Source organism: Boleophthalmus pectinirostris, unplaced genomic scaffold (genome assembly GCF_026225935.1).
Source record: "Boleophthalmus pectinirostris isolate CB_2022bp ecotype Guang Dong unplaced genomic scaffold, ASM2622593v1 HiC_scaffold_13, whole genome shotgun sequence".
Classification (NCBI taxonomy): domain Eukaryota; kingdom Metazoa; phylum Chordata; class Actinopteri; order Gobiiformes; family Gobiidae; genus Boleophthalmus; species Boleophthalmus pectinirostris.
Genome location: NW_026571036.1, coordinates 2,878,336 through 2,891,569, shown reverse-complemented (window position 1 = coordinate 2,891,569; position 13,234 = coordinate 2,878,336). Strand labels below are relative to the sequence as shown.

Sequence of the window (13,234 nt, the reverse complement as noted above, 5' to 3'; positions counted from 1 at the left end):
TCACCCACAGTTTGAGAACCTTTACTTTAAAAGAACTTCCACTGGCACTTTACACAAAACTGTGAAGAAAGTGAAGAAAGTCACACTCAAGTTTGTGACAAACACAGATGCATTTGTGAACTTTTATTAGACAAACTTCAACCACATGTTGCGGTAGATCTGCTCTGTGCCGACACTGTAACATAAATTTAGATTAGTTTTTGCTTTTTTTGCGTTTTGTCTTGTTCTAGAGTTCAGTACACATTGATGACATGGGGGGAGGGGGGGGGGAGTGTGAAAAAGTGAGGATCAGTGCGCTGACGTGAGGCAGATGAACAGGTGGGATGTTTAACTGCCCTGTGATACACGCTGGTACATGAGGACACACACTGTTATGAACAAGGCGCACGCAGGGAGTGTGTGTGTGTTTGTGATGTGCCGCACAGTATACGCAGGTTCCAAATGAGCGCACAGGCAGCAGAGTGACGCCCGCATGCTCCAGCAGGCTCCAGCAGTCTCCTGCACACCCTCACACGCTCCAGTAGACTCCCGCACCCCCCAGTAGGCAGTGTTGTGCATGAACGAGTTCAAAAGAACACGTTCATTGAACACGTTCATTTTTCAGTGAACTTTGAACTGAACGCAACACTTTTGTAAATCAAGAACTTGAACGTGAATTTGTTCAAATTATGTGTGATGAACGACGTACGTCACTGTTGGGGTTCAGTTAAACGTCGGAATTTGACGTGTGACGATCTGCTCGCACTTAACGTCGTGAAACCACAGCCGCGTGTCAACGCGAAGGCGACTCCACCGGCAGCTTTAGCGGAACGTACGGCTCTTGTGTCTCTCAATGGGAAAGTCAATTAAACTTGACTGGGCGCGTTTAGTTGCTTGTATTTACCTTCTGTACAGGCTGACCACGGCAAACGCAAGGATTTTCAAAAGTAAATTTCCAAGCACTAATGAACAGTGTATGTGGATCTGGGCTCTTTCACATGATACACAACTGCCCAGGGAGCACAATGTGCTGATGGTAAATGCACAAATACAACAATAGATACATGCTCTCTGTGTATTTTGACGGGGATACGCGCCTACGCGTGTAGAGCGTCAAAAAATAGGATGGATCCTATTTTCTGAAATCTACACGCACAGGACGTGCTGCTCCGCGCGCGTATTATTTTACTTGGTACATGTGTCAGTAACGCGCGTCACAATGCTTTTTTAACCTGGATTGAAATGGTGGGTTTTTTGTTTTTCTTCATACAAATTTGCTATTTGCAGATTTGCTCACCGCGATATCAGCAGCGGTGAAACGCCGGAGGTTCGCCCGCGTAGACCGTGATCTGAGCGAAAAGACCGACGCAGAAGTCCGCGTTCCACCGAACTAAACGCAGCTGACGCCCGATCGCACTCGGGGTTCTCTCAGGGGCGGTCCTAGATTCCAAGTTCTAGTCTAGGATTAGTCCTGGTTTGGTCCTGGTTTAGTCTTGGTTTAGTCCTGGTTTAGTCCTGGTTCAGTTCTGGTTTAGACCTGGTTTATTCCTGGTTCAGTCTGGTTTAGTCCTGGTTCAGTCCTGGTTTAGACCTGGTTCAATTCTGGTTCAGTCCTGGTTTAGACCTGGTTTAGTCCTGGTTTGGACCTGGTTCAGTTCTGGTTCAGTCCTGGTTTAGACCTGGTTTAGACCTGGTTTAGTCCCGGTTTAGTCCTGTTTCAGTCCTGGTTCAGTCCATATATGGCGCAAAAGTTCAGCATCTTAACAGTTCTTTTGGTGAGAGTAAATTAAAAGTGCTGTAATAGTCGTGTAATGTTTTACATTTTAAACACAGTAATATTGTAATGTAACAAATGACTTAGAAATGACAATAACAAGTCATAAATGACATTACAGTTTTAAAGTCACTTGTCCAACAGTGTATCTTGTAAAGTTGTTGTAAACTAGAAGTCAGTTTGAAAAATAAATGCAGCCTTTCATTTACAGATCTCATCTAAATATAAAATGAACTGAACTTTGAACTAGTTCAAAATTAAAATTGTGAACTATGAACGTGAACTATTCACTTTGAACAAGTGTGAACTGAACTTTGAACTAGTTCATGAAAAGTGTGAACTTGCACAACACTGCCAGTAGGTTCCCGCACGCCCCGGCAGGCTCCAGTAGACTCCCGCATGTTCCAGTAGACTCCCGCATGCCCCGGCAGGCTCCAGTAGACTCCCGCATGTTCCAGTAGACTCCCGCACGCCCCGGCAGGCTCCAGTAGACTCCCGCACACCCCGGCTGGCTCCAGTAGGCTCCTGCACGCCCCCGCAGGCTTCCACACGCTCCAGCAGGCTCCTGCAAACCCTCACATGCCCCCACACACTCCCGCAGGTTCTAGCAGGCTCCTGCAGGCTCCCGCACGCTCGTACAGGTTTATTGCCGACAGCAGCGGCCATAATATGATCACACTTGTCGAGTGTCAGACCTCGAGTCCGAGACAAGACCGAGTCCAAATGCGATTGAGTCCGAGCCGAGTCCTACGACACTGCGATCTACTCACACTACCTTGGAGATCGACTGGTAGATCGTGATCGACGTGTTGGGCACCACTGCTGCAAAGTCACTTCTGTGTCAAACTGTTTAACTCTGTGTCACCACACGATGCTCATCAGCACTGAACAGGAAATCCAAAGCCCACGATGACTAGACCTGGATGAAGTGTTTTTCTTATAATGGATGGAAGTTTGGGCAAAATCAAGCAGATAATGATCATGTCAAGTTTCTGCCTTTTGTCTTTGCACAAAAGCTTATTTTTGGCTCATGATACAAAGGCCGAGAACAGGAACTGACTAATAAAAAGGGTCAAAGGTCAATTTTGAGCTCAATATATATTTTTTTTGCATGCAAATATTTATTATAGCACCTAGTTGTCAGATTTTGAGAGCCCTGCTTTTTCTCTGGACAAAATAAAAACTTTGAAGTCATTTTTCTCAGTTTCACACTCTGGAGAGCCTTTGTAGACTGTTTATATAAATGTGTGTAAAATCCCTCAGTCGTCCAGGTAAAATCTAGTTGCTCCGCTCAATTTCATTTCTCTCCAGCGATTAGGTCAGGAATCAGAATGCACTAGACACTTTGCAAGAACCCTGGAAGTTGTAGACCGCATCTGTCTGTGTCCCTTTTGTGGAACAGCACAACAGTAAACAAAGCGTCGAGATGGATGTAGACGAAGACAGACATTCTGTGTTGGCAACGATTCCGGAGATCGAGGATTTAAAGCCGGAACAAAGAGAATGTTTGGTGAATTTTATCAAGAGGAAAGATGTTATCGACCTTCTTCCTACGGGATTTGGCGCATTACAAACGTCGCGATCTACCTACCGTTGAGTGAATGAATCCTAATGCTGCGAGGTCAGACGGTTTCCATGAATTGAAATCGGTTGATGAATCAGGGTAAAATCCAAGGCAAAGGAGAAATTCACTTTGTCAACTGGACAGAGGTTTTTTGGTTGAATACTAAACTGAATTCTTCAGTTGTGGTCAGACGCTGGTGGACACTTCCTTATATCTGCCTGAAGGAGGAGCTAACTACACTGAAACTACTCTGAAACTAACACACCTCAATCCATCCTTGAACAGAAATGAAGGCCTCAGACATCATCTATCTCCTTTTACAACTCCATCCTCAAACCTGAATCAAAATAAAGAGAACAATAGGAAGAGCCGGGTCAAGTCCAGAGGTGTGAAAGCCCGAATTTGACCCCAAAACTCAGTACCATTCTGTAGACCGAGCTACAAACAGAAACTGTAAACAAATAGGTGTGTTAGTTTCAGAGTAGTTTCAGTGTAGTTAGCTCCTCCCTTCAGACGGATATAAGGAAGTGTCCACCAGCGTCTGACCACAACTGAAGAAGCAGCTTGGATGAGCCGTGAAATGTATTCAACCAAATAAACTTTTGTCCAGTTGACAAATTTTATTTTTCCTTTGCCATGTTTATATAGGCCTTGTTTACACGTACATGAGACATTTCCTTTGTTTGTTTCATCTTTTACACACCAACGGCAAATTCACTTCTGAAAACGAATTTTTCTAAAAACTCTTACACTTAGAGTGGAGATTCTGGAAAACTCTGGTTTGCATGTAAAGTGAGATAAACAGAGTTTTAGGAGCTGATGTGCCAAAAGTGCAACCAGTGTTTCCCTTTTGCTCTGATGATGATGATGATGATGATGATGATGATGATGATGATGATGGTGATGATGGTGATGATGATGATGTGATGATGATGATGATGATGATGATGATGATGGTGATGATGATGATGATGATGATGATGATGATGATGATGGTGATGATGATGATGATGATGATGATGATGATGATGATGATGATGATGATGATGATGATGATGATGATGATGATGATGATGATGATGATGATGATGATGATGATGGTGATGATGATGATGATGATGATGATGATGATGATGATGATGATGATGATGATGATGATGATGATGATGATGATGATGATGATGATGATGATGATGATGATGATGATGATGATGATGATGATGATGATGATGATGATGATGATGATGATGATGATGATGATGATGATGATGATGATGGTGATGATGATGATGATGATGATGATGATGATGGTGATGATGATGATGATGATGATGATGATGATGATGATGATGATGATGATGATGTGATGATGATGATGATGATGATGATGATGATGATGATGATGATGATGATGATGATGAAGCATCAGAGCAGCATTTGCATTTCTTCTGGTGAAACATTTTTCATGTGGCAAAAAACTGTTTTTGTGTCCTTAGGCAAGACACTTCACCCACATTGCCTAGTATGAAAGTGGAGTGTGCGTGAGTGATGGTGGTGGTCGGAGGGACCGATGGCGCAGATTGGCAGCCTCGCTTCCATCAGACTGCCCCAGGGCAGCTGTGGCTACAATAGTAGTTTACCCCCACTGAGTGTGGAGAGACTGAATAATGAACTGTAAAGCGCTTTGGGGATCTTGAAAGGTGCTATATAAATGCAATCAATCAATCAATCAGTGTGTTTCATTTGCACACAACTGATGTTTCAGATCCACGACCAGAGACAAATGAGGCTTTAACAGATCTGTGAAGATCTAATGCACGTTTTTCAAAGTATTTTTGAGTAATACTTACAACTGTAATAAAATAAATGCTACAGATTTGAGTCTAATCCAGGTGTCGCCCAGAAGCTCGGCGTAGTTATGACGACGCTCGATGGCGTTTTTATGCGGGTCGATGTAAACGAAAACTTTTTTGAAAACGATGCTGTGTGCACGATGTTATTTGAGAAAATGGAGGGAGGGAAATATTCGTTTCTCAACAAACCCGACAATGTGTAAACGCAGCCATAAATGGACATAGCTAACCCACTAGCCGCCAAACAGGAAGTGAACATGGGCATGATTTGGCTCCATTGCCTCTGACCAATTCACTTTCTGTTGTAAAAGTGTGGCCTCTCTCTGAAACTCCTACTGTCAGGCTCGTCATTTTGGTCTTGAAATGTTGGTTTGAACCTGTTCTACATGATCCTGGGGTTTTTATTTCATTAATTTATCCCTTAAATCAACATATGGACTGTAATAACAGACCGATCAGGCCTTTTTTTCTTAAGGTCGCTCCTGTTAGCAGTAGGTTTGATTGACAGCATTGTTAAACACCCACTGCCACTCTCTTGGCTCTTTGGTTTTGAGCTCGGATTTCCAAATATGATCCCTGGTAGGAGACTAACCGCTATAACAGCTGGCCTTGATGAGCTTCATTTGGAGCTGAACTCATTGAGTGACGTCACACTCCCTCAGTCCTCTTCTTTATTCAGACTGTGGATGGGACGAGACTTGACATCAATGATAATAACTATAATTTCTTTGAGAACGAGACAATATTTTGACATCATCTCTAATAAATCAGATGTGCCGTTCAGGACACAATTTGGCGTCACAACATGTGATTTATCTTCTATAGCTACAGTTTCTAAGAGGTCGATCTCAGAAGCTGCAGTTTGACCTCTGATGAAAGTCGGGGAGGGTCTTTGCCTGTTCTCTGTGAATTCAGGTTTGCTGGTTCAATCCCTTTGTTTTTTTCTCCACAGATTCGTCTCTGTCTCGGTCTGTGTTGGTGAGAGAAGGAGCAGACGCTGTTTTAACTTGTCCCAATGTTGAACCAGGACAGAGTTTGTGCAGAAAGACCACATGGACTTTTGTTCCAGCTGGTGGATCACGGACTGTGGAGCTGATCAGATTCTGGGACAGATCGGCTCCAGAGTCTCTGAGCTTCTGTCCGAGCGTCTCACACTGACAGAACAGTGTGGTCTGAGGATCCAACACGTCCGTCCTCAGGAGGCTGGAACCTTCCAATGTGACCAGTATGAAAGAGAAGGAGGATCATTAATCTCTCAGTCTATAGTTCATCCTGTCTGTGGTCTTCATGTGAGTGCTTTAACACACCTGAACTTTACTGATACTTTGCAGCTGATTTCATCAACATTTTCTTGGAGAGTGATGCTAAGTGGAGGCACTGCTTTGTCTGAAGCTCTGTTCCTCAAATCAGAGGTTTATTTTAACACAGTCTGACCATAAAGAACTGACTTAACTACAGTTACAACAGGTGAGCTGATTTGTGTCTCTTTTAAATAACATTACAGTCACGGCTACACTACTGTCACTATTTAGACACTGGCGTCTAATTGTCGGAGTAGCAGCACAAACATTATTTTTTTTCCCAATACTCCGACATTTTTTTTTTTCATTGTCGGAGTAGTGGTACTTTACTATTTTTCAAACTTTCTTCGTTTCTGTCATGAATAATATTCACGTGATAGCCTATCATACTTTGTGCTCCCATATATATATATATATATATATATATATATATATATATATATATATATATATATATATATATATATATATATATATATTAGATATAGATATAAGATATGTAAGATATAAGATGAGATATATGATATATAAGATGCTTAGGCCACAGAGGATATCAGACAGTGGGAAAATGTCCTCACTAATCGCCGCGGGAAACAGTCATACATTTTAAAAGAGTGTAGCCTTCAGGAAAATATCTCATCTAAAACGGAGGCTGCATGGGCCCTTTGTGCTTCATTCTTTTCATCATGTCTACGTCTGTGGAGAACAGCATACAGCCTAAATAAATAACCAGTCAAATTCATTGCACCAGCTCAATGAGAAGACTGTTCCTCACCTCTCATAAAGTGGTAAATTTAAACTGCAATGTCTCATCCACATTATGCATAGAATTTGTCCTCCGCAAATAATGACCCCAGTCCACAAAACGGTGCTGTTAATCCAGTTTGAGGCGTTATTTAAAAGTAAAAAGGTGAGAGTAGTTCCTCACGTGTGTCTGTCTATAGGTGAAGCTGCAGATTAGTGACAGTGACTCTACTTCCTGTGGACTTTATCTCCAATCTTTTATGCTTTAAAAATCCTGTATCTGAAGTTTGGCAACACATTTTACAAATAATAAAAACACAGTTTTGACTTGGATCTAAACTAGAAGTGCAGAGTCTGATCTTTTGAACACTTAAGAGTCTAAAAGCGTGTGGTTTTACTGTAGACAGGACACATCTGAGAATTTTAAGAGATTTTAAATCTCCGATCTCAAAGACTGCAGCAGGATCTGTCTATGGACCACAGGATATAAAGTTGTGAGCGCGATTGCGTCAGCGGTTCACTGCTTCATGTTGATCTGTGCACTGTGTGAATGTAAACAGACACACGTGAGGAACTAGTGTCACGCCTCAAACTGGATTAACAGAGCGGGTTTGTGGACTGGATGTCAACATTTGCAGAAAACCATTTCTATGGATAATGTGGATGAGATGCTGCAGTTTAAATTTACCACTTTTTGAGAGCTGAGGAATAAAGTCTAATGTCTTATTATTTTCACTATTTCCTGAGTTTGTATCTTGCCCCTGACGCTCTGTTTTTTTTGACTGTTACCGTTGAGTTGCTGATGTTTTGTGGTTACGATCTGACACTGACACACACACATGAGGAGCAGTGGCTTCAAAATCCCACACAAAGTCGGATCAAGCCTCACTGAGAAGAAATTGCAGACAAAATCGGGCAAATTCTCCTGTAGTGTGTGGCGGCCTTTAACCGGACAACGTGTAGACCTAAACCAAAAACACATCCAGCTTTTCTTTGACTTTCATTTGAGGCATCACTGTGGATTTTTGTCAGTATATTTTTTCACATTAGTTTAGGGTTTTGGTTACGTTTGCTAACTGGGTCTTGGCAAAACTGTGGTGCAATTTAATAGAAAATGAAAAATAACGATATTAGTTAATGCAGTAGTTAGAAAGCTTTGATTGACATGGAGTTTGATTGACATGAGCAGAGTTTTTAGGGAGTCTCCTGTCTTGAGCTCTCACTTCTAAATCACCAACTCTGGACTTATTTACCCTACAATATTTTCAGGTGTAAAAAGTATAAAAAGTACACCCCAAAACAGAGGTCCAAATGTATGTTCTCATAGAAGATTTATGAGGTGCTGTGTGTGTTTCAGTGACTGAGGAAGAGGAGGAACAGAGTGAGAAGCTCCGCTGTGCTGTCTCCTCCCGTCTCTCTGGAGTCACTGTCAAGGTTGCTTCTTCAGGGCCAAGTCGTGGACAAAGACAATCCAGGTTTACAGCAGATATCACAGAATGAAGTCGTCCTCACTCTTGTAGATTTCCTTCGTCAGGACAAACATCTGTTCAAATGTGAAGTGACTGTTTAAGATAAGACTGAGGTGTTCAGCTTTGAACGTGAGAACTCCAAGAGCCGAGGTGAGACCAGGAGAAACATCTGAACATCTGACACAGAGGGACATAAGAGGATGGGAGTGGGAGGGCATCTGACACACGGATACAGGAGGATGGAAGGGCATCTGACATAAGATTTTTTTTATATTTTCAGATCAAACAACCACAAACCCAACAGATGCTCCAGACACTGAGGACACAGACGACTCTGGGTTCAAAGGTAACGAGTCGTTCAGTGCTAATTCAAACTGGGTTCAGATTTGGTTTGAACCTGGTTTAGTCCTGGTTCAATCCTGGTTAAATCCTGGTTTAGTCCTGGTTCAGTCCTGGTTTAGTCCTGGTTCAGACCTGGTTCAGTCCTGGTTAAATTCTGGTTCAGTCCTGGTTTCAGTCCTGGTTCAGTCCTGGTTCAGTCCTGGTTCAGTCCTGGTTCAGACCTGGTTCAGTCTTGGTTTAGTCCTGGTTCCTGGTTCAGTCCTGGTTCAGTCCTGGTTCAGACCTGGTTCAGTCCTGGTTCAGTCCTGGTTCAGTCCTGGTTCAGACCTGGTTCAGTCCTGGTTCAGTCCTGGTTCAGTCCTGGTTCAGTCTGGTTCAGTCCTGGTTCAGTCCTGGTTGTGTTTCAGATTGGCACTGGGCCGCTGGAGCTGGAGTTGTGGTTCTTGTGGTTCTTGTGGTGGTCCTGATCTTCTGGAGGAGACTCAGAGGTGAGAAACTCCAAACATCTGAACAAATATTAGAGTCTGAAATAATTTAAACTTCTTCTTCTGTTTCAGCGAAGCCTCGAGGTCCAAACACGGCCCCTCAGGTCAGAGATACGGCCCCTCAGGTCAGAGATACGGCCCCTCAGGTCAGAGATACGGCCCCTCAGGTCAGACCACAGACTGTAAATACTGTATAACTGGACATACTTTGGATCTGTCGACTCTCAGACTCGTCATTCAGACCATAAAATGTTGGTTTTAACCCGCTCTTTTATTTCAATTTTTTTTCCTGAAATCAAGATATAAACATTAATAACTGACCAATCAGGCGCCTTCTTCCATCACGGTCACTTTAGCAACAGGTTTGATTGACAGTGGCCACGTTTACATGTTGTTTTTTAATTCCAAATTCATTCTTTTGAATTCAATAGTTTGGGGTTAAAATATTCTTTTTCTTGTTTACATGGAAATAATAATTCTGAATTGAGGTTTACATGGAAAACTTGTTAAATTGTCTTTATTTAATCCGCTCAGCGTATCGGGGGGGAAGAATTTTGATTAGACAGAGACACGAACGTATTTACGTCGACCGGGAGAAAACTCACACTTCAGCTGCTCCCGGCTTTTCTGTCATCTCAGTTTGTCGTTACTCCACGGACACAAACACGACCTAAAATTTAGGTTGTGCCAAACTCATTTTGGTCCTGGGGTCGTATCCAACCGACTTTGATCCCAAAGTGTCCGGATCAGAAAACTCATGTCATATAAACCCCAAAAATAACAATAAGTTCAAATATTTGTGCAGAGAAACACAAATCTATTACAGAAATCTTTTTTTAATTGATGAACTCTTTCTTTTACAAAATATTATAATATTATGAACAACCTGAAACTTTAAGAAAAATACAATTTCAACACAAAGTTTTAACATGAACTTGTTTGTAAACAGGAATAAGTCAAATTTTTGTTGTAAAATCCTGCACTCGGCTCCACTTTTCTCATGTTGGACATTTTTCTGATGAGGGTGTCACGGTCAACAGTCAAAACGATCGTCCTTTAAGAGCGTTTGGAAAGAGACAAGTCTTCATTTGTGCTGCTCTGGTGGGAGGGGCCACGTACAGAGACGCTGGAGACGCTGCTGTGATAAACACCACAGAAAATTAACAAGATTTTAGTGGAAAATGTCATTAAAATATTTTCGTAGAAAATCAGCCGAGGGCCAGATTAAAGGTCTTGGAGGGCCGGATCCGGCCCCTGGGCCGTATGTTTGACACTCCTGACTTAAACAGAGGCATTCTGTTTTACAACTCTGCACTACTTCCTGTATTGTTGTATTTTTTTCACAACTTATTATTTTTTGTTGTTCTGATCTAATTTTGGGGGGATCTGATACCGATACTTGGCTGTGGTGTCCTCACCGATACCGATACCAGTCCAGTACCAGAGTGTGAAGAAATACACTTATACAACAGCAAAAAATAAATCTTCCACAAGACTTCTTTTAAAGACAAGATTTTGAGGACTTCAAATATGAGTGAAATGTGTATTGATCTTGAGGATAAGTGAAACCCAGTCTGTGCTCGTGCGTCAAACCGTCTGCGTCACGATGCAGAGTCTGCGTCGCCCGCTTCATTTTGTAAACACAAATGCTAGTTTTAAATCGTCGCCTCCTGGTGTTGTGGCGGTGAATTACTCTGCGGCGCATAAACCTCGACGCAGATCCATAAATCAAAAATGGCGACGGCGGCAGAGTGCGATGAGTCGAAGCAGATCTATAATTCGGCCTTAATGCTGATTTAAGATCATTTACACTTTCACGTTCTACCAGTGCAGATATTATAATTTGTTTTAGTGCAGATTTTAGACAAAATAAATAAATAAATCTGGTTCATCTGTGTTTTGTCTATAGACTGAACCTGACGACGGAGTTTCCTACGCCACCGTCAGCTACAACAGGAAACAGGGGCTTGAGGTACTAAACCAGGACTAAACCAGGACTAAACCAGGACTGAACCAGGACTAAACCAGGACTGAACCAAGACTGTAAATCCTTGTTTTTTTGTGTTCAGATCAGAGAGAGTGAGGAGGAGGAGGCCGTGACCTACAGCTCAGTGAGAATCAACGCGTCTGGAGAAAGTCTCTACGCCACCGTCAACAAACCCAAACCTGCCAACTAAACCTGTTGACTTAAACAAACTAATAAAAAACAACTAACTAATCAACAAAACCAGCCAAGACCCCAGCTAACAAGTCAATGTGAAATTAAACCAAGTGAGTCATCTCTCTCCAAACCGCAGTCAACACCCAACAAAACTGAAACTAACCAACAAAAGCAACAGGACAGAAATAATGTTGGTTACGAAACCACAGAACATCCGTCGACACACCTGTGAAACCGAAACTAACCAACCCACAACAGAACTAACCCGAGAGGTCACGAGTCAGTTCACCCGTGACCTGGTGACCTGATGGCTCGGTTTAGTGGTCGTTTCTTTTGGATATCATGAGTCGGGAAACAAGTATTTTAAAAATTGTATTATGTATTTATTTATTGTTTGTTTTGGAAAGAATTTTTGCGAGATTAATAAATATTATGCAAAATCCTTTTTTCCTTTCCTTTTTTTTTTTTTTCTTCCACGTTTGCTCATCAAAAACCTGCCTGAAGAGGTTTAAAAGAAAACCTTAGAACCCACATGCTTGTGTGAGGCACCATTTTAAAGCTTAGGCCTTCTAGTTTCTGTAGATATGTACATGAAGACTGTGAGTGCTGCCTAACCTACAGTACAGTCAATTAAAATTGGAAAAAAAAAATTTTTTTTTTGCTTCGAAAAAAAAAATGAAAAAATTAAAGGCCTTAGCTTGGTCATACTTCATGCTAGGCATTTGTGACTCACTACACTCATTGTTCAAGTTGTTGGCAACAACTGTGTAGAATTTCAGATCTCTAGGACAAAGGGTTTTGATGCTGTGAGCCTTTGTGTAAACAAAATGACAATTCGGCACAAGATTGCCAAATTTGTGCCAAAATAATAATAATAATATAATAATAATAATAATTGTTATTATTATAATACTAATTCTTCTGATCTTTAGGCATGTTTTCTCAAGAAAAAAACCTAAAAGTAGCCAAAATTGTCTTCCAAGTGTCAGATCTGCCAACTATGGCCCCTCCCGCACTGCTTCTCTGTGTCCCTCTCTGTTGCGCTTGTAAACACAGCGCCCGTTTCAAAGATTATCTGCATGTCCCACCCACCGTTTGAAAGCTCTGGTGATAGGCTAAAACAATATGTCAATCACTTTCTGGAAGATCCAATGACTGAAGAGATTTCCTGTAAACAAACTGATGACGCGTGCCTAAAGCCAGGAAGTACGTGGGTGCGTTAGCTTCTTCAGCGGCTTGTCCCACCTAAACCCCGGCACCGACAACAGCGGGGAGGGGCTCATTTTGAAGCTAAGAGTGTGAGGAAAACAAGCGTACCCAAGAGCGCCAAGAGAAACGGAACTCAGAGAGGGAGAAGAGGCGGAAAGGCAACATATATTTTCATTCACGCATTCATCCACTCATACAGACGAGGATTTTCTGGATTATTTACCCACATGGAATTATTTTATGGAAAAAACAACTTGATATTCTTTTTCTGTGGATTATTACGGACTTATTGAGTACAACTTTTCATGGATTGAACGCGTTTTGGACCAACAGAACCGGCTCAAAGGTAAGAA

The 13,234-nt window shown here is 42.0% G+C and overlaps 1 long non-coding RNA gene across 2 annotated transcripts; it reads left to right on the top strand.

Moving 5' to 3' along the window:
- Positions 1–6,448: 6,448 nt before the first annotated feature.
- Positions 6,449–12,117, top strand: LOC129407700 (uncharacterized). 2 transcript variants are annotated; one of them, XR_008631678.1, is made up of 6 exons: positions 6,449–6,637; positions 8,573–8,834; positions 9,434–9,514; positions 9,584–9,678; positions 11,421–11,483; positions 11,581–12,117. It is a non-coding gene; the product is annotated as an uncharacterized LOC129407700 (long non-coding RNA). The 2 variants fall into 2 exon arrangements; XR_008631677.1 differs by lacking the exons at positions 6,449–6,637; positions 8,573–8,834 and adding an exon at positions 8,939–9,030.
- The last annotated feature ends 1,117 nt before the right edge of the window (positions 12,118–13,234 follow it).